At 57.6% G+C, this 21924-nt stretch overlaps 16 non-coding genes across 16 annotated transcripts; all 16 read left to right on the forward strand.

Annotated features, from left to right (window-relative positions):
- Nucleotides 1-1103: 1103 nt before the first annotated feature.
- LOC144583940 (5S ribosomal RNA) lies at nt 1104-1222 on the forward strand. The gene has a single exon (XR_013537878.1). It is a non-coding gene; the product is annotated as a 5S ribosomal RNA (ribosomal RNA).
- A 1195-nt stretch (nt 1223-2417) lies between these two features.
- Nucleotides 2418-2536, forward strand: LOC144583941 (5S ribosomal RNA). The gene has a single exon (XR_013537879.1). It is a non-coding gene; the product is annotated as a 5S ribosomal RNA (ribosomal RNA).
- A 1195-nt stretch (nt 2537-3731) lies between these two features.
- Nucleotides 3732-3850, forward strand: LOC144583942 (5S ribosomal RNA). Its single transcript, XR_013537880.1, has one exon. It is a non-coding gene; the product is annotated as a 5S ribosomal RNA (ribosomal RNA).
- A 1195-nt stretch (nt 3851-5045) lies between these two features.
- LOC144583943 (5S ribosomal RNA) lies at nt 5046-5164 on the forward strand. Its single transcript, XR_013537881.1, has one exon. It is a non-coding gene; the product is annotated as a 5S ribosomal RNA (ribosomal RNA).
- A 1195-nt stretch (nt 5165-6359) lies between these two features.
- Nucleotides 6360-6478, forward strand: LOC144583897 (5S ribosomal RNA). The gene has a single exon (XR_013537841.1). It is a non-coding gene; the product is annotated as a 5S ribosomal RNA (ribosomal RNA).
- A 1194-nt stretch (nt 6479-7672) lies between these two features.
- LOC144583898 (5S ribosomal RNA) lies at nt 7673-7791 on the forward strand. Its single transcript, XR_013537842.1, has one exon. It is a non-coding gene; the product is annotated as a 5S ribosomal RNA (ribosomal RNA).
- Nucleotides 7792-8985: 1194 nt separating this feature from the next.
- LOC144583944 (5S ribosomal RNA) lies at nt 8986-9104 on the forward strand. Its single transcript, XR_013537882.1, has one exon. It is a non-coding gene; the product is annotated as a 5S ribosomal RNA (ribosomal RNA).
- Nucleotides 9105-10299: 1195 nt separating this feature from the next.
- LOC144583945 (5S ribosomal RNA) lies at nt 10300-10418 on the forward strand. The gene has a single exon (XR_013537883.1). It is a non-coding gene; the product is annotated as a 5S ribosomal RNA (ribosomal RNA).
- A 1195-nt stretch (nt 10419-11613) lies between these two features.
- LOC144583947 (5S ribosomal RNA) lies at nt 11614-11732 on the forward strand. Its single transcript, XR_013537885.1, has one exon. It is a non-coding gene; the product is annotated as a 5S ribosomal RNA (ribosomal RNA).
- A 1195-nt stretch (nt 11733-12927) lies between these two features.
- LOC144583948 (5S ribosomal RNA) lies at nt 12928-13046 on the forward strand. The gene has a single exon (XR_013537886.1). It is a non-coding gene; the product is annotated as a 5S ribosomal RNA (ribosomal RNA).
- A 1195-nt stretch (nt 13047-14241) lies between these two features.
- LOC144583949 (5S ribosomal RNA) lies at nt 14242-14360 on the forward strand. Its single transcript, XR_013537887.1, has one exon. It is a non-coding gene; the product is annotated as a 5S ribosomal RNA (ribosomal RNA).
- A 1195-nt stretch (nt 14361-15555) lies between these two features.
- LOC144583950 (5S ribosomal RNA) lies at nt 15556-15674 on the forward strand. The gene has a single exon (XR_013537888.1). It is a non-coding gene; the product is annotated as a 5S ribosomal RNA (ribosomal RNA).
- Nucleotides 15675-16869: 1195 nt separating this feature from the next.
- Nucleotides 16870-16988, forward strand: LOC144583951 (5S ribosomal RNA). The gene has a single exon (XR_013537889.1). It is a non-coding gene; the product is annotated as a 5S ribosomal RNA (ribosomal RNA).
- A 1194-nt stretch (nt 16989-18182) lies between these two features.
- On the forward strand, nt 18183-18301 carry LOC144583952 (5S ribosomal RNA). The gene has a single exon (XR_013537890.1). It is a non-coding gene; the product is annotated as a 5S ribosomal RNA (ribosomal RNA).
- Nucleotides 18302-19496: 1195 nt separating this feature from the next.
- Nucleotides 19497-19615, forward strand: LOC144583953 (5S ribosomal RNA). Its single transcript, XR_013537891.1, has one exon. It is a non-coding gene; the product is annotated as a 5S ribosomal RNA (ribosomal RNA).
- Nucleotides 19616-20810: 1195 nt separating this feature from the next.
- On the forward strand, nt 20811-20929 carry LOC144583954 (5S ribosomal RNA). The gene has a single exon (XR_013537892.1). It is a non-coding gene; the product is annotated as a 5S ribosomal RNA (ribosomal RNA).
- Nucleotides 20930-21924: the final 995 nt, after the last annotated feature.

Genomic DNA, 21924 nt, shown 5'->3' on the forward strand with positions numbered 1-21924 from the left:
GGGCGGAGAAGAAGGACAGGAGACGGCGAGACCAGCGCTGGCAGTTCGACTCTGCACAACTCGAAAGAGGAAAACCCCGCTCTCAGCCCGCCTGCAGAAGGAGGGCTGCGAAGACGACCCACCCAGGAAGCTGTCCGGTTCGGACAGCTAGCCCTCTTAGTCTGTGCAAGCGCCATGGAAAAGAAGAGGAGCAAGCTAAATTAATTAGCTATTCAATTCCAGGAGAACGGAAAAGCCCGAAAGGGATACCTCGGGGGCCCCTCGAAGCCAACTGTTGTACGTGGACGTGAGCTTTCGTGGATAAAACCCACTTGCCGAGACGGAGGAGCAGTCCGGCGTGGGTGGTCTTGGAAGAAGCCCAGGGTGCCGGTGGGGCACGGGTTCTGCGCGACTCCGATGATAAGTTGGTTTTGCCCGAAGGGTTGGGACTAAGAAGGAGCGGGGTTGCGACTAAGAGGTTTGAATCTTAAAGAGCGGGAGAGCTGAAGGGGCCCGAGCTGCTGCGCCAGAAAGAGTGCTGCGTCCCTGGCCAACCTGGTCTCGGTAGAGCCGCTGACCGTTCGTTCGCTTTGGCGGCATGGAGACACATGGTGACGTCGTGTAGGTGATGTGGAACGGAGGTAATCTTTCATTTTCGGTTTTGGAAGAGTCCGCATGTGGAGGCGCTTGTTGCTTGTTGTGTCTGGCCAGGCCAGGGGAGGAGGAGATCTTGGAAGTTGGTCTGAATGCGAAAGTGAAAAGGAGAGGCGAGGTGTGAAATTGTAGAAGCAGCCCCTGGCGGTTTGGTGTTTGGTAGGTGTAGGGGAGTGAAATGGCAGGATGTTGTTGTTGTGGTCGAGTGGGGGGTGTTGTGTTGGAGCGTTGTGAATGAGAGGGGAGCCACTTTGTGGGTGCGTGGTTGCAGGTTGGATGAGGAGGCGGGTCAGTCAAGTCAGTGGTCGGTAGAAGACTAGGAAGAATTTTTTCTGGTTCCGTTGGCATAGGCAGAATCCCCAGGAGGGTTCCGTGGGCAGTGAAAGGTCAGAGGTGAGGCCGAGGTACGTACGTCTGGGGCTTGGCCGGGCGGTTTCGCCTTGAAGAGAGGCAAAGAGAGCAGTCCCTCTGCCTACGGCCATACCACCCTGAACACGCCCGATCTCGTCTGATCTCGGAAGCTAAGCAGGGTCGGGCCTGGTTAGTACTTGGATGGGAGACCGCCTGGGAATACCGGGTGCTGTAGGCTTTTGCTTCCTCGATGGCCTTTTGCTGCCGCCAAGGGCTCGCCCTTCCTCTTTTGCAGGGGCGGGGGCAAGGTGGCTTAGGAGCCTGCCCGCGGGGCGGAGAAGAAGGACAGGAGACGGCGAGACCAGCGCTGGCAGTTCGACTCTGCACAGCTCGAAAGAGGAAAACCCCGCTCTCAGCCCGCCTGCAGAAGGAGGGCTGCGAAGACGACCCACCCAGGAAGCTGTCCGGTTCGGAGAGCTAGCCCTCTTAGTCTGTGCAAGCGCCATGGAAAAGAAGAGGAGCAAGCTAAATTAATTAGCTATTCAATTCCAGGAGAACGGAAAAGCCCGAAAGGGATACCTCGGGGGCCCCTCGAAGCCAACTGTTGTACGTGGACGTGAGCTTTCGTGGATAAAACCCACTTGCCGAGACGGAGGAGCAGTCCGGCGTGGGTGGTCTTGGAAGAAGCCCAGGGTGCCGGTGGGGCACGGGTTCTGCGCGACTCCGATGATAAGTTGGTTTTGCCCGAAGGGTTGGGACTAAGAAGGAGCGGGGTTGCGACTAAGAGGTTTGAATGTTAAAGAGCGGGAGAGCTGAAGGGGCCCGAGCTGCTGCGCCAGAAAGAGTGCTGCGTCCCTGGCCAACCTGGTCTCGGTAGAGCCGCTGACCGTTCGTTCGCTTTGGCGGCATGGAGACACATGGTGACGTCGTGTAGGTGATGTGGAACGGAGGTAATCTTTCATTTTCGGTTTTGGAAGAGTCCGCATGTGGAGGCGCTTGTTGCTTGTTGTGTCTGGCCAGGCCAGGGGAGGAGGAGATCTTGGAAGTTGATCTGAATGCGAAAGTGAAAAGGAGAGGCGAGGTGTGAAATTGTAGAAGCAGCCCCTGGCGGTTTGGTGTTTGGTAGGTGTAGGGGAGTGAAATGGCAGGATGTTGTTGTTGTGGTCGAGTGGGGGGTGTTGTGTTGGAGCGTTGTGAATGAGAGGGGAGCCACTTTGTGGGTGCGTGGTTGCAGGTTGGATGAGGAGGCGGGTCAGTCAAGTCAGTGGTCGGTAGAAGACTAGGAAGAATTTTTTCTGGTTCCGTAGGCATAGGCAGAATCCCCAGGAGGGTTCCGTGGGCAGTGAAAGGTCAGAGGTGAGGCCGAGGTACGTACGTCTGGGGCTTGGCCGGGCGGTTTCGCCTTGAAGAGAGGCAAAGAGAGCAGTCCCTCTGCCTACGGCCATACCACCCTGAACACGCCCGATCTCGTCTGATCTCGGAAGCTAAGCAGGGTCGGGCCTGGTTAGTACTTGGATGGGAGACCGCCTGGGAATACCGGGTGCTGTAGGCTTTTGCTTCCTCGATGGCCTTTTGCTGCCGCCAAGGGCTCGCCCTTCCTCTTTTGCAGGGGCGGGGGCAAGGTGGCTTAGGAGCCTGCCCGCGGGGCGGAGAAGAAGGACAGGAGACGGCGAGACCAGCGCTGGCAGTTCGACTCTGCACAGCTCGAAAGAGGAAAACCCCGCTCTCAGCCCGCCTGCAGAAGGAGGGCTGCGAAGACGACCCACCCAGGAAGCTGTCCGGTTCGGAGAGCTAGCCCTCTTAGTCTGTGCAAGCGCCATGGAAAAGAAGAGGAGCAAGCTAAATTAATTAGCTATTCAATTCCAGGAGAACGGAAAAGCCCGAAAGGGATACCTCGGGGGCCCCTCGAAGCCAACTGTTGTACGTGGACGTGAGCTTTCGTGGATAAAACCCACTTCCCGAGACGGAGGAGCAGTCCGGCGTGGGTGGTCTTGGAAGAAGCCCAGGGTGCCGGTGGGGCACGGGTTCTGCGCGACTCCGATGATAAGTTGGTTTTGCCCGAAGGGTTGGGACTAAGAAGGAGCGGGGTTGCGACTAAGAGGTTTGAATGTTAAAGAGCGGGAGAGCTGAAGGGGCCCGAGCTGCTGCGCCAGAAAGAGTGCTGCGTCCCTGGCCAACCTGGTCTCGGTAGAGCCGCTGACCGTTCGTTCGCTTTGGCGGCATGGAGACACATGGTGACGTCGTGTAGGTGATGTGGAACGGAGGTAATCTTTCATTTTCGGTTTTGGAAGAGTCCGCATGTGGAGGCGCTTGTTGCTTGTTGTGTCTGGCCAGGCCAGGGGAGGAGGAGATCTTGGAAGTTGGTCTGAATGCGAAAGTGAAAAGGAGAGGCGAGGTGTGAAATTGTAGAAGCAGCCCCTGGCGGTTTGGTGTTTGGTAGGTGTAGGGGAGTGAAATGGCAGGATGTTGTTGTTGTGGTCGAGTGGGGGGTGTTGTGTTGGAGCGTTGTGAATGAGAGGGGAGCCACTTTGTGGGTGCGTGGTTGCAGGTTGGATGAGGAGGCGGGTCAGTCAAGTCAGTGGTCGGTAGAAGACTAGGAAGAATTTTTTCTGGTTCCGTAGGCGTAGGCAGAATCCGCAGGAGGGTTCCGTGGGCAGTGAAAGGTCAGAGGTGAGGCCGAGGTACGTACGTCTGGGGCTTGGCCGGGCGGTTTCGCCTTGAAGAGAGGCAAAGAGAGCAGTCCCTCTGCCTACGGCCATACCACCCTGAACACGCCCGATCTCGTCTGATCTCGGAAGCTAAGCAGGGTCGGGCCTGGTTAGTACTTGGATGGGAGACCGCCTGGGAATACCGGGTGCTGTAGGCTTTTGCTTCCTCGATGGCCTTTTGCTGCCGCCAAGGGCTCGCCCTTCCTCTTTTGCAGGGGCGGGGGCAAGGTGGCTTAGGAGCCTGCCCGCGGGGCGGAGAAGAAGGACAGGAGACGGCGAGACCAGCGCTGGCAGTTCGACTCTGCACAGCTCGAAAGAGGAAAACCCCGCTCTCAGCCCGCCTGCAGAAGGAGGGCTGCGAAGACGACCCACCCAGGAAGCTGTCCGGTTCGGACAGCTAGCCCTCTTAGTCTGTGCAAGCGCCATGGAAAAGAAGAGGAGCAAGCTAAATTAATTAGCTATTCAATTCCAGGAGAACGGAAAAGCCCGAAAGGGATACCTCGGGGGCCCCTCGAAGCCAACTGTTGTACGTGGACGTGAGCTTTCGTGGATAAAACCCACTTCCCGAGACGGAGGAGCAGTCCGGCGTGGGTGGTCTTGGAAGAAGCCCAGGGTGCCGGTGGTGCACGGGTTCTGCGCGACTCCGATGATAAGTTGGTTTTGCCCGAAGGGTTGGGACTAAGAAGGAGCGGGGTTGCGACTAAGAGGTTTGAATGTTAAAGAGCGGGAGAGCTGAAGGGGCCCGAGCTGCTGCGCCAGAAAGAGTGCTGCGTCCCTGGCCAACCTGGTCTCGGTAGAGCCGCTGACCGTTCGTTCGCTTTGGCGGCATGGAGACACATGGTGACGTCGTGTAGGTGATGTGGAACGGAGGTAATCTTTCATTTTCGGTTTTGGAAGAGTCCGCATGTGGAGGCGCTTGTTGCTTGTTGTGTCTGGCCAGGCCAGGGGAGGAGGAGATCTTGGAAGTTGGTCTGAATGCGAAAGTGAAAAGGAGAGGCGAGGTGTGAAATTGTAGAAGCAGCCCCTGGCGGTTTGGTGTTTGGTAGGTGTAGGGGAGTGAAATGGCAGGATGTTGTTGTTGTGGTCGAGTGGGGGGTGTTGTGTTGGAGCGTTGTGAATGAGAGGGGAGCCACTTTGTGGGTGCGTGGTTGCAGGTTGGATGAGGAGGCGGGTCAGTCAAGTCAGTGGTCGGTAGAAGACTAGGAAGAATTTTTTCTGGTTCCGTAGGCATAGGCAGAATCCCCAGGAGGGTTCCGTGGGCAGTGAAAGGTCAGAGGTGAGGCCGAGGTACGTACGTCTGGGGCTTGGCCGGGCGGTTTCGCCTTGAAGAGAGGCAAAGAGAGCAGTCCCTCTGCCTACGGCCATACCACCCTGAACACGCCCGATCTCGTCTGATCTCGGAAGCTAAGCAGGGTCGGGCCTGGTTAGTACTTGGATGGGAGACCGCCTGGGAATACCGGGTGCTGTAGGCTTTTGCTTCCTCGATGGCCTTTTGCTGCCGCCAAGGGCTCGCCCTTCCTCTTTTGCAGGGGCGGGGGCAAGGTGGCTTAGGAGCCTGCCCGCGGGGCGGAGAAGAAGGACAGGAGACGGCGAGACCAGCGCTGGCAGTTCAACTCTGCACAACTCGAAAGAGGAAAACCCCGCTCTCAGCCCGCCTGCAGAAGGAGGGCTGCGAAGACGACCCACCCAGGAAGCTGTCCGGTTCGGAGAGCTAGCCCTCTTAGTCTGTGCAAGCGCCATGGAAAAGAAGAGGAGCAAGCTAAATTAATTAGCTATTCAATTCCAGGAGAACGGAAAAGCCCGAAAGGGATACCTCGGGGGCCCCTCGAAGCCAACTGTTGTACGTGGACGTGAGCTTTCGTGGATAAAACCCACTTCCCGAGACGGAGGAGCAGTCCGGCGTGGGTGGTCTTGGAAGAAGCCCAGGGTGCCGGTGGGGCACGGGTTCTGCGCGACTCCGATGATAAGTTGGTTTTGCCCGAAGGGTTGGGACTAAGAAGGAGCGGGGTTGCGACTAAGAGGTTTGAATGTTAAAGAGCGGGAGAGCTGAAGGGGCCCGAGCTGCTGCGCCAGAAAGAGTGCTGCGTCCCTGGCCAACCTGGTCTCGGTAGAGCCGCTGACCGTTCGTTCGCTTTGGCGGCATGGAGACACATGGTGACGTCGTGTAGGTGATGTGGAACGGAGGTAATCTTTCATTTTCGGTTTTGGAAGAGTCCGCATGTGGAGGCGCTTGTTGCTTGTTGTGTCTGGCCAGGCCAGGGGAGGAGGAGATCTTGGAAGTTGGTCTGAATGCGAAAGTGAAAAGGAGAGGCGAGGTGTGAAATTGTAGAAGCAGCCCCTGGCGGTTTGGTGTTTGGTAGGTGTAGGGGAGTGAAATGGCAGGATGTTGTTGTTGTGGTCGAGTGGGGGGTGTTGTGTTGGAGCGTTGTGAATGAGAGGGGAGCCACTTTGTGGGTGCGTGGTTGCAGGTTGGATGAGGAGGCGGGTCAGTCAAGTCAGTGGTCGGTAGAAGACTAGGAAGAATTTTTTCTGGTTCCGTAGGCGTAGGCAGAATCCCCAGGAGGGTTCCGTGGGCAGTGAAAGGTCAGAGGTGAGGCCGAGGTACGTACGTCTGGGGCTTGGCCGGGCGGTTTCGCCTTGAAGAGAGGCAAAGAGAGCAGTCCCTCTGCCTACGGCCATACCACCCTGAACACGCCCGATCTCGTCTGATCTCGGAAGCTAAGCAGGGTCGGGCCTGGTTAGTACTTGGATGGGAGACCGCCTGGGAATACCGGGTGCTGTAGCTTTTGCTTCCTCGATGGCCTTTTGCTGCCGCCAAGGGCTCGCCCTTCCTCTTTTGCAGGGGCGGGGGCAAGGTGGCTTAGGAGCCTGCCCGCGGGGCGGAGAAGAAGGACAGGAGACGGCGAGACCAGCGCTGGCAGTTCGACTCTGCACAACTCGAAAGAGGAAAACCCCGCTCTCAGCCCGCCTACAGAAGGAGGGCTGCGAAGACGACCCACCCAGGAAGCTGTCCGGTTCGGACAGCTAGCCCTCTTAGTCTGTGCAAGCGCCATGGAAAAGAAGAGGAGCAAGCTAAATTAATTAGCTATTCAATTCCAGGAGAACGGAAAAGCCCGAAAGGGATACCTCGGGGGCCCCTCGAAGCCAACTGTTGTACGTGGACGTGAGCTTTCGTGGATAAAACCCACTTGCCGAGACGGAGGAGCAGTCCGGCGTGGGTGGTCTTGGAAGAAGCCCAGGGTGCCGGTGGGGCACGGGTTCTGCGCGACTCCGATGATAAGTTGGTTTTGCCCGAAGGGTTGGGACTAAGAAGGAGCGGGGTTGCGACTAAGAGGTTTGAATCTTAAAGAGCGGGAGAGCTGAAGGGGCCCGAGCTGCTGCGCCAGAAAGAGTGCTGCGTCCCTGGCCAACCTGGTCTCGGTAGAGCCGCTGACCGTTCATTCGCTTTGGCGGCATGGAGACACATGGTGACGTCGTGTAGCTGATGTGGAACGGAGGTAATCTTTCATTTTCGGTTTTGGAAGAGTCCGCATGTGGAGGCGCTTGTTGCTTGTTGTGTCTGGCCAGGCCAGGGGAGGAGGAGATCTTGGAAGTTGGTCTGAATGCGAAAGTGAAAAGGAGAGGCGAGGTGTGAAATTGTAGAAGCAGCCCCTGGCGGTTTGGTGTTTGGTAGGTGTAGGGGAGTGAAATGGCAGGATGTTGTTGTTGTGGTCGAGTGGGGGGTGTTGTGTTGGAGCGTTGTGAATGAGAGGGGAGCCACTTTGTGGGTGCGTGGTTGCAGGTTGGATGAGGAGGCGGGTCAGTCAAGTCAGTGGTCGGTAGAAGACTAGGAATAATTTTTTCTGGTTCCGTAGGCGTAGGCAGAATCCGCAGGAGGGTTCCGTGGGCAGTGAAAGGTCAGAGGTGAGGCCGAGGTACGTACGTCTGGGGCTTGGCCGGGCGGTTTCGCCTTGAAGAGAGGCAAAGAGAGCAGTCCCTCTGCCTACGGCCATACCACCCTGAACACGCCCGATCTCGTCTGATCTCGGAAGCTAAGCAGGGTCGGGCCTGGTTAGTACTTGGATGGGAGACCGCCTGGGAATACCGGGTGCTGTAGCTTTTGCTTCCTCGATGGCCTTTTGCTGCCGCCAAGGGCTCGCCCTTCCTCTTTTGCAGGGGCGGGGGCAAGGTGGCTTAGGAGCCTGCCCGCGGGGCGGAGAAGAAGGACAGGAGACGGCGAGACCAGCGCTGGCAGTTCGACTCTGCACAACTCGAAAGAGGAAAACCCCGCTCTCAGCCCGCCTGCAGAAGGAGGGCTGCGAAGACGACCCACCCAGGAAGCTGTCCGGTTCGGACAGCTAGCCCTCTTAGTCTGTGCAAGCGCCATGGAAAAGAAGAGGAGCAAGCTAAATTAATTAGCTATTCAATTCCAGGAGAACGGAAAAGCCCGAAAGGGATACCTCGGGGGCCCCTCGAAGCCAACTGTTGTACGTGGACGTGAGCTTTCGTGGATAAAACCCACTTGCCGAGACGGAGGAGCAGTCCGGCGTGGGTGGTCTTGGAAGAAGCCCAGGGTGCCGGTGGGGCACGGGTTCTGCGCGACTCCGATGATAAGTTGGTTTTGCCCGAAGGGTTGGGACTAAGAAGGAGCGGGGTTGCGACTAAGAGGTTTGAATCTTAAAGAGCGGGAGAGCTGAAGGGGCCCGAGCTGCTGCGCCAGAAAGAGTGCTGCGTCCCTGGCCAACCTGGTCTCGGTAGAGCCGCTGACCGTTCGTTCGCTTTGGCGGCATGGAGACACATGGTGACGTCGTGTAGGTGATGTGGAACGGAGGTAATCTTTCATTTTCGGTTTTGGAAGAGTCCGCATGTGGAGGCGCTTGTTGCTTGTTGTGTCTGGCCAGGCCAGGGGAGGAGGAGATCTTGGAAGTTGGTCTGAATGCGAAAGTGAAAAGGAGAGGCGAGGTGTGAAATTGTAGAAGCAGCCCCTGGCGGTTTGGTGTTTGGTAGGTGTAGGGGAGTGAAATGGCAGGATGTTGTTGTTGTGGTCGAGTGGGGGGTGTTGTGTTGGAGCGTTGTGAATGAGAGGGGAGCCACTTTGTGGGTGCGTGGTTGCAGGTTGGATGAGGAGGCGGGTCAGTCAAGTCAGTGGTCGGTAGAAGACTAGGAAGAATTTTTTCTGGTTCCGTAGGCATAGGCAGAATCCCCAGGAGGGTTCCGTGGGCAGTGAAAGGTCAGAGGTGAGGCCGAGGTACGTACGTCTGGGGCTTGGCCGGGCGGTTTCGCCTTGAAGAGAGGCAAAGAGAGCAGTCCCTCTGCCTACGGCCATACCACCCTGAACACGCCCGATCTCGTCTGATCTCGGAAGCTAAGCAGGGTCGGGCCTGGTTAGTACTTGGATGGGAGACCGCCTGGGAATACCGGGTGCTGTAGGCTTTTGCTTCCTCGATGGCCTTTTGCTGCCGCCAAGGGCTCGCCCTTCCTCTTTTGCAGGGGCGGGGGCAAGGTGGCTTAGGAGCCTGCCCGCGGGGCGGAGAAGAAGGACAGGAGACGGCGAGACCAGCGCTGGCAGTTCGACTCTGCACAGCTCGAAAGAGGAAAACCCCGCTCTCAGCCCGCCTGCAGAAGGAGGGCTGCGAAGACGACCCACCCAGGAAGCTGTCCGGTTCGGAGAGCTAGCCCTCTTAGTCTGTGCAAGCGCCATGGAAAAGAAGAGGAGCAAGCTAAATTAATTAGCTATTCAATTCCAGGAGAACGGAAAAGCCCGAAAGGGATACCTCGGGGGCCCCTCGAAGCCAACTGTTGTACGTGGACGTGAGCTTTCGTGGATAAAACCCACTTCCCGAGACGGAGGAGCAGTCCGGCGTGGGTGGTCTTGGAAGAAGCCCAGGGTGCCGGTGGTGCACGGGTTCTGCGCGACTCCGATGATAAGTTGGTTTTGCCCGAAGGGTTGGGACTAAGAAGGAGCGGGGTTGCGACTAAGAGGTTTGAATGTTAAGGAGCGGGAGAGCTGAAGGGGCCCGAGCTGCTGCGCCAGAAAGAGTGCTGCGTCCCTGGCCAACCTGGTCTCGGTAGAGCCGCTGACCGTTCGTTCGCTTTGGCGGCATGGAGACACATGGTGACGTCGTGTAGGTGATGTGGAACGGAGGTAATCTTTCATTTTCGGTTTTGGAAGAGTCCGCATGTGGAGGCGCTTGTTGCTTGTTGTGTCTGGCCAGGCCAGGGGAGGAGGAGATCTTGGAAGTTGGTCTGAATGCGAAAGTGAAAAGGAGAGGCGAGGTGTGAAATTGTAGAAGCAGCCCCTGGCGGTTTGGTGTTTGGTAGGTGTAGGGGAGTGAAATGGCAGGATGTTGTTGTTGTGGTCGAGTGGGGGGTGTTGTGTTGGAGCGTTGTGAATGAGAGGGGAGCCACTTTGTGGGTGCGTGGTTGCAGGTTGGATGAGGAGGCGGGTCAGTCAAGTCAGTGGTCGGTAGAAGACTAGGAAGAATTTTTTCTGGTTCCGTAGGCATAGGCAGAATCCCCAGGAGGGTTCCGTGGGCAGTGAAAGGTCAGAGGTGAGGCCGAGGTACGTACGTCTGGGGCTTGGCCGGGCGGTTTCGCCTTGAAGAGAGGCAAAGAGAGCAGTCCCTCTGCCTACGGCCATACCACCCTGAACACGCCCGATCTCGTCTGATCTCGGAAGCTAAGCAGGGTCGGGCCTGGTTAGTACTTGGATGGGAGACCGCCTGGGAATACCGGGTGCTGTAGGCTTTTGCTTCCTCGATGGCCTTTTGCTGCCGCCAAGGGCTCGCCCTTCCTCTTTTGCAGGGGCGGGGGCAAGGTGGCTTAGGAGCCTGCCCGCGGGGCGGAGAAGAAGGACAGGAGACGGCGAGACCAGCGCTGGCAGTTCGACTCTGCACAGCTCGAAAGAGGAAAACCCCGCTCTCAGCCCGCCTGCAGAAGGAGGGCTGCGAAGACGACCCACCCAGGAAGCTGTCCGGTTCGGAGAGCTAGCCCTCTTAGTCTGTGCAAGCGCCATGGAAAAGAAGAGGAGCAAGCTAAATTAATTAGCTATTCAATTCCAGGAGAACGGAAAAGCCCGAAAGGGATACCTCGGGGGCCCCTCGAAGCCGACTGTTGTACGTGGACGTGAGCTTTCGTGGATAAAACCCACTTCCCGAGACGGAGGAGCAGTCCGGCGTGGGTGGTCTTGGAAGAAGCCCAGGGTGCCGGTGGGGCACGGGTTCTGCGCGACTCCGATGATAAGTTGGTTTTGCCCGAAGGGTTGGGACTAAGAAGGAGCGGGGTTGCGACTAAGAGGTTTGAATGTTAAGGAGCGGGAGAGCTGAAGGGGCCCGAGCTGCTGCGCCAGAAAGAGTGCTGCGTCCCTGGCCAACCTGGTCTCGGTAGAGCCGCTGACCGTTCGTTCGCTTTGGCGGCATGGAGACACATGGTGACGTCATGTAGCTGATGTGGAACGGAGGTAATCTTTCATTTTCGGTTTTGGAAGAGTCCGCATGTGGAGGCGCTTGTTGCTTGTTGTGTCTGGCCAGGCCAGGGGAGGAGGAGATCTTGGAAGTTGGTCTGAATGCGAAAGTGAAAAGGAGAGGCGAGGTGTGAAATTGTAGAAGCAGCCCCTGGCGGTTTGGTGTTTGGTAGGTGTAGGGGAGTGAAATGGCAGGATGTTGTTGTTGTGGTCGAGTGGGGGGTGTTGTGTTGGAGCGTTGTGAATGAGAGGGGAGCCACTTTGTGGGTGCGTGGTTGCAGGTTGGATGAGGAGGCGGGTCAGTCAAGTCAGTGGTCGGTAGAAGACTAGGAATAATTTTTTCTGGTTCCGTAGGCGTAGGCAGAATCCCCAGGAGGGTTCCGTGGGCAGTGAAAGGTCAGAGGTGAGGCCGAGGTACGTACGTCTGGGGCTTGGCCGGGTGGTTTCGCCTTGAAGAGAGGCAAAGAGAGCAGTCCCTCTGCCTACGGCCATACCACCCTGAACACGCCCGATCTCGTCTGATCTCGGAAGCTAAGCAGGGTCGGGCCTGGTTAGTACTTGGATGGGAGACCGCCTGGGAATACCGGGTGCTGTAGGCTTTTGCTTCCTCGATGGCCTTTTGCTGCCGCCAAGGGCTCGCCCTTCCTCTTTTGCAGGGGCGGGGGCAAGGTGGCTTAGGAGCCTGCCCGCGGGGCGGAGAAGAAGGACAGGAGACGGCGAGACCAGCGCTGGCAGTTCGACTCTGCACAACTTGAAAGAGGAAAACCCCGCTCTCAGCCCGCCTGCAGAAGGAGGGCTGCGAAGACGACCCACCCAGGAAGCTGTCCGGTTCGGAGAGCTAGCCCTCTTAGTCTGTGCAAGCGCCATGGAAAAGAAGAGGAGCAAGCTAAATTAATTAGCTATTCAATTCCAGGAGAACGGAAAAGCCCGAAAGGGATACCTCGGGGGCCCCTCGAAGCCAACTGTTGTACGTGGACGTGAGCTTTCGTGGATAAAACCCACTTGCCGAGACGGAGGAGCAGTCCGGCGTGGGTGGTCTTGGAAGAAGCCCAGGGTGCCGGTGGGGCACGGGTTCTGCGCGACTCCGATGATAAGTTGGTTTTGCCCGAAGGGTTGGGACTAAGAAGGAGCGGGGTTGCGACTAAGAGGTTTGAATCTTAAAGAGCGGGAGAGCTGAAGGGGCCCGAGCTGCTGCGCCAGAAAGAGTGCTGCGTCCCTGGCCAACCTGGTCTCGGTAGAGCCGCTGACCGTTCGTTCGCTTTGGCGGCATGGAGACACATGGTGACGTCGTGTAGGTGATGTGGAACGGAGGTAATCTTTCATTTTCGGTTTTGGAAGAGTCCGCATGTGGAGGCGCTTGTTGCTTGTTGTGTCTGGCCAGGCCAGGGGAGGAGGAGATCTTGGAAGTTGGTCTGAATGCGAAAGTGAAAAGGAGAGGCGAGGTGTGAAATTGTAGAAGCAGCCCCTGGCGGTTTGGTGTTTGGTAGGTGTAGGGGAGTGAAATGGCAGGATGTTGTTGTTGTGGTCGAGTGGGGGGTGTTGTGTTGGAGCGTTGTGAATGAGAGGGGAGCCACTTTGTGGGTGCGTGGTTGCAGGTTGGATGAGGAGGCGGGTCAGTCAAGTCAGTGGTCGGTAGAAGACTAGGAAGAATTTTTTCTGGTTCCGTAGGCATAGGCAGAATCCCCAGGAGGGTTCCGTGGGCAGTGAAAGGTCAGAGGTGAGGCCGAGGTACGTACGTCTGGGGCTTGGCCGGGCGGTTTCGCCTTGAAGAGAGGCAAAGAGAGCAGTCCCTCTGCCTACGGCCATACCACCCTGAACACGCCCGATCTCGTCTGATCTCGGAAGCTAAGCAGGGTCGGGCCTGGTTAGTACTTGGATGGGAGACCGCCTGGGAATACCGGGTGCTGTAGGCTTTTGCTTCCTCGATGGCCTTTTGCTGCCGCCAAGGGCTCGCCCTTCCTCTTTTGCAGGGGCGGGGGCAAGGTGGCTTAGGAGCCTGCCCGCGGGGCGGAGAAGAAGGACAGGAGACGGCGAGACCAGCGCTGGCAGTTCGACTCTGCACAGCTCGAAAGAGGAAAACCCCGCTCTCAGCCCGCCTGCAGAAGGAGGGCTGCGAAGACGACCCACCCAGGAAGCTGTCCGGTTCGGAGAGCTAGCCCTCTTAGTCTGTGCAAGCGCCATGGAAAAGAAGAGGAGCAAGCTAAATTAATTAGCTATTCAATTCCAGGAGAACGGAAAAGCCCGAAAGGGATACCTCGGGGGCCCCTCGAAGCCAACTGTTGTACGTGGACGTGAGCTTTCGTGGATAAAACCCACTTCCCGAGACGGAGGAGCAGTCCGGCGTGGGTGGTCTTGGAAGAAGCCCAGGGTGCCGGTGGGGCACGGGTTCTGCGCGACTCCGATGATAAGTTGGTTTTGCCCGAAGGGTTGGGACTAAGAAGGAGCGGGGTTGCGACTAAGAGGTTTGAATGTTAAGGAGCGGGAGAGCTGAAGGGGCCCGAGCTGCTGCGCCAGAAAGAGTGCTGCGTCCCTGGCCAACCTGGTCTCGGTAGAGCCGCTGACCGTTCGTTCGCTTTGGCGGCATGGAGACACATGGTGACGTCATGTAGCTGATGTGGAACGGAGGTAATCTTTCATTTTCGGTTTTGGAAGAGTCCGCATGTGGAGGCGCTTGTTGCTTGTTGTGTCTGGCCAGGCCAGGGGAGGAGGAGATCTTGGAAGTTGGTCTGAATGCGAAAGTGAAAAGGAGAGGCGAGGTGTGAAATTGTAGAAGCAGCCCCTGGCGGTTTGGTGTTTGGTAGGTGTAGGGGAGTGAAATGGCAGGATGTTGTTGTTGTGGTCGAGTGGGGGGTGTTGTGTTGGAGCGTTGTGAATGAGAGGGGAGCCACTTTGTGGGTGCGTGGTTGCAGGTTGGATGAGGAGGCGGGTCAGTCAAGTCAGTGGTCGGTAGAAGACTAGGAAGAATTTTTTCTGGTTCCGTAGGCGTAGGCAGAATCCCCAGGAGGGTTCCGTGGGCAGTGAAAGGTCAGAGGTGAGGCCGAGGTACGTACGTCTGGGGCTTGGCCGGGCGGTTTCGCCTTGAAGAGAGGCAAAGAGAGCAGTCCCTCTGCCTACGGCCATACCACCCTGAACACGCCCGATCTCGTCTGATCTCGGAAGCTAAGCAGGGTCGGGCCTGGTTAGTACTTGGATGGGAGACCGCCTGGGAATACCGGGTGCTGTAGGCTTTTGCTTCCTCGATGGCCTTTTGCTGCCGCCAAGGGCTCGCCCTTCCTCTTTTGCAGGGGCGGGGGCAAGGTGGCTTAGGAGCCTGCCCGCGGGGCGGAGAAGAAGGACAGGAGACGGCGAGACCAGCGCTGGCAGTTCGACTCTGCACAACTCGAAAGAGGAAAACCCCGCTCTCAGCCCGCCTGCAGAAGGAGGGCTGCGAAGACGACCCACCCAGGAAGCTGTCCGGTTCGGACAGCTAGCCCTCTTAGTCTGTGCAAGCGCCATGGAAAAGAAGAGGAGCAAGCTAAATTAATTAGCTATTCAATTCCAGGAGAACGGAAAAGCCCGAAAGGGATACCTCGGGGGCCCCTCGAAGCCAACTGTTGTACGTGGACGTGAGCTTTCGTGGATAAAACCCACTTCCCGAGACGGAGGAGCAGTCCGGCGTGGGTGGTCTTGGAAGAAGCCGAGGGTGCCGGTGGTGCACGGGTTCTGCGCGACTCCGATGATAAGTTGGTTTTGCCCGAAGGGTTGGGACTAAGAAGGAGCGGGGTTGCGACTAAGAGGTTTGAATCTTAAAGAGCGGGAGAGCTGAAGGGGCCCGAGCTGCTGCGCCAGAAAGAGTGCTGCGTCCCTGGCCAACCTGGTCTCGGTAGAGCCGCTGACCGTTCGTTCGCTTTGGCGGCATGGAGACACATGGTGACGTCGTGTAGGTGATGTGGAACGGAGGTAATCTTTCATTTTCGGTTTTGGAAGAGTCCGCATGTGGAGGCGCTTGTTGCTTGTTGTGTCTGGCCAGGCCAGGGGAGGAGGAGATCTTGGAAGTTGGTCTGAATGCGAAAGTGAAAAGGAGAGGCGAGGTGTGAAATTGTAGAAGCAGCCCCTGGCGGTTTGGTGTTTGGTAGGTGTAGGGGAGTGAAATGGCAGGATGTTGTTGTTGTGGTCGAGTGGGGGGTGTTGTGTTGGAGCGTTGTGAATGAGAGGGGAGCCACTTTGTGGGTGCGTGGTTGCAGGTTGGATGAGGAGGCGGGTCAGTCAAGTCAGTGGTCGGTAGAAGACTAGGAAGAATTTTTTCTGGTTCCGTAGGCATAGGCAGAATCCCCAGGAGGGTTCCGTGGGCAGTGAAAGGTCAGAGGTGAGGCCGAGGTACGTACGTCTGGGGCTTGGCCGGGCGGTTTCGCCTTGAAGAGAGGCAAAGAGAGCAGTCCCTCTGCCTACGGCCATACCACCCTGAACACGCCCGATCTCGTCTGATCTCGGAAGCTAAGCAGGGTCGGGCCTGGTTAGTACTTGGATGGGAGACCGCCTGGGAATACCGGGTGCTGTAGGCTTTTGCTTCCTCGATGGCCTTTTGCTGCCGCCAAGGGCTCGCCCTTCCTCTTTTGCAGGGGCGGGGGCAAGGTGGCTTAGGAGCCTGCCCGCGGGGCGGAGAAGAAGGACAGGAGACGGCGAGACCAGCGCTGGCAGTTCGACTCTGCACAGCTCGAAAGAGGAAAACCCCGCTCTCAGCCCGCCTGCAGAAGGAGGGCTGCGAAGACGACCCACCCAGGAAGCTGTCCGGTTCGGAGAGCTAGCCCTCTTAGTCTGTGCAAGCGCCATGGAAAAGAAGAGGAGCAAGCTAAATTAATTAGCTATTCAATTCCAGGAGAACGGAAAAGCCCGAAAGGGATACCTCGGGGGCCCCTCGAAGCCAACTGTTGTACGTGGACGTGAGCTTTCGTGGATAAAACCCACTTCCCGAGACGGAGGAGCAGTCCGGCGTGGGTGGTCTTGGAAGAAGCCCAGGGTGCCGGTGGGGCACGGGTTCTGCGCGACTCCGATGATAAGTTGGTTTTGCCCGAAGGGTTGGGACTAAGAAGGAGCGGGGTTGCGACTAAGAGGTTTGAATGTTAAAGAGCGGGAGAGCTGAAGGGGCCCGAGCTGCTGCGCCAGAAAGAGTGCTGCGTCCCTGGCCAACCTGGTCTCGGTAGAGCCGCTGACCGTTCGTTCGCTTTGGCGGCATGGAGACACATGGTGACGTCGTGTAGCTGATGTGGAACGGAGGTAATCTTTCATTTTCGGTTTTGGAAGAGTCCGCATGTGGAGGCGCTTGTTGCTTGTTGTGTCTGGCCAGGCCAGGGGAGGAGGAGATCTTGGAAGTTGGTCTGAATGCGAAAGTGAAAAGGAGAGGCGAGGTGTGAAATTGTAGAAGCAGCCCCTGGCGGTTTGGTGTTTGGTAGGTGTAGGGGAGTGAAATGGCAGGATGTTGTTGTTGTGGTCGAGTGGGGGGTGTTGTGTTGGAGCGTTGTGAATGAGAGGGGAGCCACTTTGTGGGTGCGTGGTTGCAGGTTGGATGAGGAGGCGGGTCAGTCAAGTCAGTGGTCGGTAGAAGACTAGGAAGAATTTTTTCTGGTTCCGTAGGCATAGGCAGAATCCGCAGGAGGGTTCCGTGGGCAGTGAAAGGTCAGAGGTGAGGCCGAGGTACGTACGTCTGGGGCTTGGCCGGGTGGTTTCGCCTTGAAGAGAGGCAAAGAGAGCAGTCCCTCTGCCTACGGCCATACCACCCTGAACACGCCCGATCTCGTCTGATCTCGGAAGCTAAGCAGGGTCGGGCCTGGTTAGTACTTGGATGGGAGACCGCCTGGGAATACCGGGTGCTGTAGGCTTTTGCTTCCTCGATGGCCTTTTGCTGCCGCCAAGGGCTCGCCCTTCCTCTTTTGCAGGGGCGGGGGCAAGGTGGCTTAGGAGCCTGCCCGCGGGGCGGAGAAGAAGGACAGGAGACGGCGAGACCAGCGCTGGCAGTTCGACTCTGCACAGCTCGAAAGAGGAAAACCCCGCTCTCAGCCCGCCTGCAGAAGGAGGGCTGCGAAGACGACCCACCCAGGAAGCTGTCCGGTTCGGACAGCTAGCCCTCTTAGTCTGTGCAAGCGCCATGGAAAAGAAGAGGAGCAAGCTAAATTAATTAGCTATTCAATTCCAGGAGAACGGAAAAGCCCGAAAGGGATACCTCGGGGGCCCCTCGAAGCCAACTGTTGTACGTGGACGTGAGCTTTCGTGGATAAAACCCACTTCCCGAGACGGAGGAGCAGTCCGGCGTGGGTGGTCTTGGAAGAAGCCGAGGGTGCCGGTGGTGCACGGGTTCTGCGCGACTCCGATGATAAGTTGGTTTTGCCCGAAGGGTTGGGACTAAGAAGGAGCGGGGTTGCGACTAAGAGGTTTGAATGTTAAAGAGCGGGAGAGCTGAAGGGGCCCGAGCTGCTGCGCCAGAAAGAGTGCTGCGTCCCTGGCCAACCTGGTCTCGGTAGAGCCGCTGACCGTTCGTTCGCTTTGGCGGCATGGAGACACATGGTGACGTCGTGTAGGTGATGTGGAACGGAGGTAATCTTTCATTTTCGGTTTTGGAAGAGTCCGCATGTGGAGGCGCTTGTTGCTTGTTGTGTCTGGCCAGGCCAGGGGAGGAGGAGATCTTGGAAGTTGGTCTGAATGCGAAAGTGAAAAGGAGAGGCGAGGTGTGAAATTGTAGAAGCAGCCCCTGGCGGTTTGGTGTTTGGTAGGTGTAGGGGAGTGAAATGGCAGGATGTTGTTGTTGTGGTCGAGTGGGGGTGTTGTGTTGGAGCGTTGTGAATGAGAGGGGAGCCACTTTGTGGGTGCGTGGTTGCAGGTTGGATGAGGAGGCGGGTCAGTCAAGTCAGTGGTCGGTAGAAGACTAGGAATAATTTTTTCTGGTTCCGTAGGCATAGGCAGAATCCGCAGGAGGGTTCCGTGGGCAGTGAAAGGTCAGAGGTGAGGCCGAGGTACGTACGTCTGGGGCTTGGCCGGGCGGTTTCGCCTTGAAGAGAGGCAAAGAGAGCAGTCCCTCTGCCTACGGCCATACCACCCTGAACACGCCCGATCTCGTCTGATCTCGGAAGCTAAGCAGGGTCGGGCCTGGTTAGTACTTGGATGGGAGACCGCCTGGGAATACCGGGTGCTGTAGGCTTTTGCTTCCTCGATGGCCTTTTGCTGCCGCCAAGGGCTCGCCCTTCCTCTTTTGCAGGGGCGGGGGCAAGGTGGCTTAGGAGCCTGCCCGCGGGGCGGAGAAGAAGGACAGGAGACGGCGAGACCAGCGCTGGCAGTTCGACTCTGCACAGCTCGAAAGAGGAAAACCCCGCTCTCAGCCCGCCTGCAGAAGGAGGGCTGCGAAGACGACCCACCCAGGAAGCTGTCCGGTTCGGAGAGCTAGCCCTCTTAGTCTGTGCAAGCGCCATGGAAAAGAAGAGGAGCAAGCTAAATTAATTAGCTATTCAATTCCAGGAGAACGGAAAAGCCCGAAAGGGATACCTCGGGGGCCCCTCGAAGCCAACTGTTGTACGTGGACGTGAGCTTTCGTGGATAAAACCCACTTCCCGAGACGGAGGAGCAGTCCGGCGTGGGTGGTCTTGGAAGAAGCCCAGGGTGCCGGTGGGGCACGGGTTCTGCGCGACTCCGATGATAAGTTGGTTTTGCCCGAAGGGTTGGGACTAAGAAGGAGCGGGGTTGCGACTAAGAGGTTTGAATGTTAAGGAGCGGGAGAGCTGAAGGGGCCCGAGCTGCTGCGCCAGAAAGAGTGCTGCGTCCCTGGCCAACCTGGTCTCGGTAGAGCCGCTGACCGTTCGTTCGCTTTGGCGGCATGGAGACACATGGTGACGTCATGTAGCTGATGTGGAACGGAGGTAATCTTTCATTTTCGGTTTTGGAAGAGTCCGCATGTGGAGGCGCTTGTTGCTTGTTGTGTCTGGCCAGGCCAGGGGAGGAGGAGATCTTGGAAGTTGGTCTGAATGCGAAAGTGAAAAGGAGAGGCGAGGTGTGAAATTGTAGAAGCAGCCCCTGGCGGTTTGGTGTTTGGTAGGTGTAGGGGAGTGAAATGGCAGGATGTTGTTGTTGTGGTCGAGTGGGGGGTGTTGTGTTGGAGCGTTGTGAATGAGAGGGGAGCCACTTTGTGGGTGCGTGGTTGCAGGTTGGATGAGGAGGCGGGTCAGTCAAGTCAGTGGTCGGTAGAAGACTAGGAAGAATTTTTTCTGGTTCCGTAGGCGTAGGCAGAATCCCCAGGAGGGTTCCGTGGGCAGTGAAAGGTCAGAGGTGAGGCCGAGGTACGTACGTCTGGGGCTTGGCCGGGCGGTTTCGCCTTGAAGAGAGGCAAAGAGAGCAGTCCCTCTGCCTACGGCCATACCACCCTGAACACGCCCGATCTCGTCTGATCTCGGAAGCTAAGCAGGGTCGGGCCTGGTTAGTACTTGGATGGGAGACCGCCTGGGAATACCGGGTGCTGTAGGCTTTTGCTTCCTCGATGGCCTTTTGCTGCCGCCAAGGGCTCGCCCTTCCTCTTTTGCAGGGGCGGGGGCAAGGTGGCTTAGGAGCCTGCCCGCGGGGCGGAGAAGAAGGACAGGAGACGGCGAGACCAGCGCTGGCAGTTCGACTCTGCACAACTCGAAAGAGGAAAACCCCGCTCTCAGCCCGCCTGCAGAAGGAGGGCTGCGAAGACGACCCACCCAGGAAGCTGTCCGGTTCGGACAGCTAGCCCTCTTAGTCTGTGCAAGCGCCATGGAAAAGAAGAGGAGCAAGCTAAATTAATTAGCTATTCAATTCCAGGAGAACGGAAAAGCCCGAAAGGGATACCTCGGGGGCCCCTCGAAGCCAACTGTTGTACGTGGACGTGAGCTTTCGTGGATAAAACCCACTTCCCGAGACGGAGGAGCAGTCCGGCGTGGGTGGTCTTGGAAGAAGCCCAGGGTGCCGGTGGGGCACGGGTTCTGCGCGACTCCGATGATAAGTTGGTTTTGCCCGAAGGGTTGGGACTAAGAAGGAGCGGGGTTGCGACTAAGAGGTTTGAATCTTAAAGAGCGGGAGAGCTGAAGGGGCCCGAGCTGCTGCGCCAGAAAGAGTGCTGCGTCCCTGGCCAACCTGGTCTCGGTAGAGCCGCTGACCGTTCGTTCGCTTTGGCGGCATGGAGACACATGGTGACGTCGTGTAGCTGATGTGGAACGGAGGTAATCTTTCATTTTCGGTTTTGGAAGAGTCCGCATGTGGAGGCGCTTGTTGCTTGTTGTGTCTGGCCAGGCCAGGGGAGGAGGAGATCTTGGAAGTTGGTCTGAATGCGAAAGTGAAAAGGAGAGGCGAGGTGTGAAATTGTAGAAGCAGCCCCTGGCGGTTTGGTGTTTGGTAGGTGTAGGGGAGTGAAATGGCAGGATGTTGTTGTTGTGGTCGAGTGGGGGGTGTTGTGTTGGAGCGTTGTGAATGAGAGGGGAGCCACTTTGTGGGTGCGTGGTTGCAGGTTGGATGAGGAGGCGGGTCAGTCAAGTCAGTGGTCGGTAGAAGACTAGGAAGAATTTTTTCTGGTTCCGTAGGCGTAGGCAGAATCCCCAGGAGGGTTCCGTGGGCAGTGAAAGGTCAGAGGTGAGGCCGAGGTACGTACGTCTGGGGCTTGGCCGGGCGGTTTCGCCTTGAAGAGAGGCAAAGAGAGCAGTCCCTCTGCCTACGGCCATACCACCCTGAACACGCCCGATCTCGTCTGATCTCGGAAGCTAAGCAGGGTCGGGCCTGGTTAGTACTTGGATGGGAGACCGCCTGGGAATACCGGGTGCTGTAGGCTTTTGCTTCCTCGATGGCCTTTTGCTGCCGCCAAGGGCTCGCCCTTCCTCTTTTGCAGGGGCGGGGGCAAGGTGGCTTAGGAGCCTGCCCGCGGGGCGGAGAAGAAGGACAGGAGACGGCGAGACCAGCGCTGGCAGTTCGACTCTGCACAACTCGAAAGAGGAAAACCCCGCTCTCAGCCCGCCTGCAGAAGGAGGGCTGCGAAGACGACCCACCCAGGAAGCTGTCCGGTTCGGACAGCTAGCCCTCTTAGTCTGTGCAAGCGCCATGGAAAAGAAGAGGAGCAAGCTAAATTAATTAGCTATTCAATTCCAGGAGAACGGAAAAGCCCGAAAGGGATACCTCGGGGGCCCCTCGAAGCCAACTGTTGTACGTGGACGTGAGCTTTCGTGGATAAAACCCACTTCCCGAGACGGAGGAGCAGTCCGGCGTGGGTGGTCTTGGAAGAAGCCCAGGGTGCCGGTGGGGCACGGGTTCTGCGCGACTCCGATGATAAGTTGGTTTTGCCCGAAGGGTTGGGACTAAGAAGGAGCGGGGTTGCGACTAAGAGGTTTGAATCTTAAAGAGCGGGAGAGCTGAAGGGGCCCGAGCTGCTGCGCCAGAAAGAGTGCTGCGTCCCTGGCCAACCTGGTCTCGGTAGAGCCGCTGACCGTTCGTTCGCTTTGGCGGCATGGAGACACATGGTGACGTCGTGTAGCTGATGTGGAACGGAGGTAATCTTTCATTTTCGGTTTTGGAAGAGTCCGCATGTGGAGGCGCTTGTTGCTTGTTGTGTCTGGCCAGGCCAGGGGAGGAGGAGATCTTGGAAGTTGGTCTGAATGCGAAAGTGAAAAGGAGAGGCGAGGTGTGAAATTGTAGAAGCAGCCCCTGGCGGTTTGGTGTTTGGTAGGTGTAGGGGAGTGAAATGGCAGGATGTTGTTGTTGTGGTCGAGTGGGGGGTGTTGTGTTGGAGCGTTGTGAATGAGAGGGGAGCCACTTTGTGGGTGCGTGGTTGCA

The sequence above is a fragment of the Pogona vitticeps genome, chromosome 6 (assembly GCF_051106095.1).
Source record: "Pogona vitticeps strain Pit_001003342236 chromosome 6, PviZW2.1, whole genome shotgun sequence".
Lineage (NCBI taxonomy): Eukaryota > Metazoa > Chordata > Lepidosauria > Squamata > Agamidae > Pogona > Pogona vitticeps.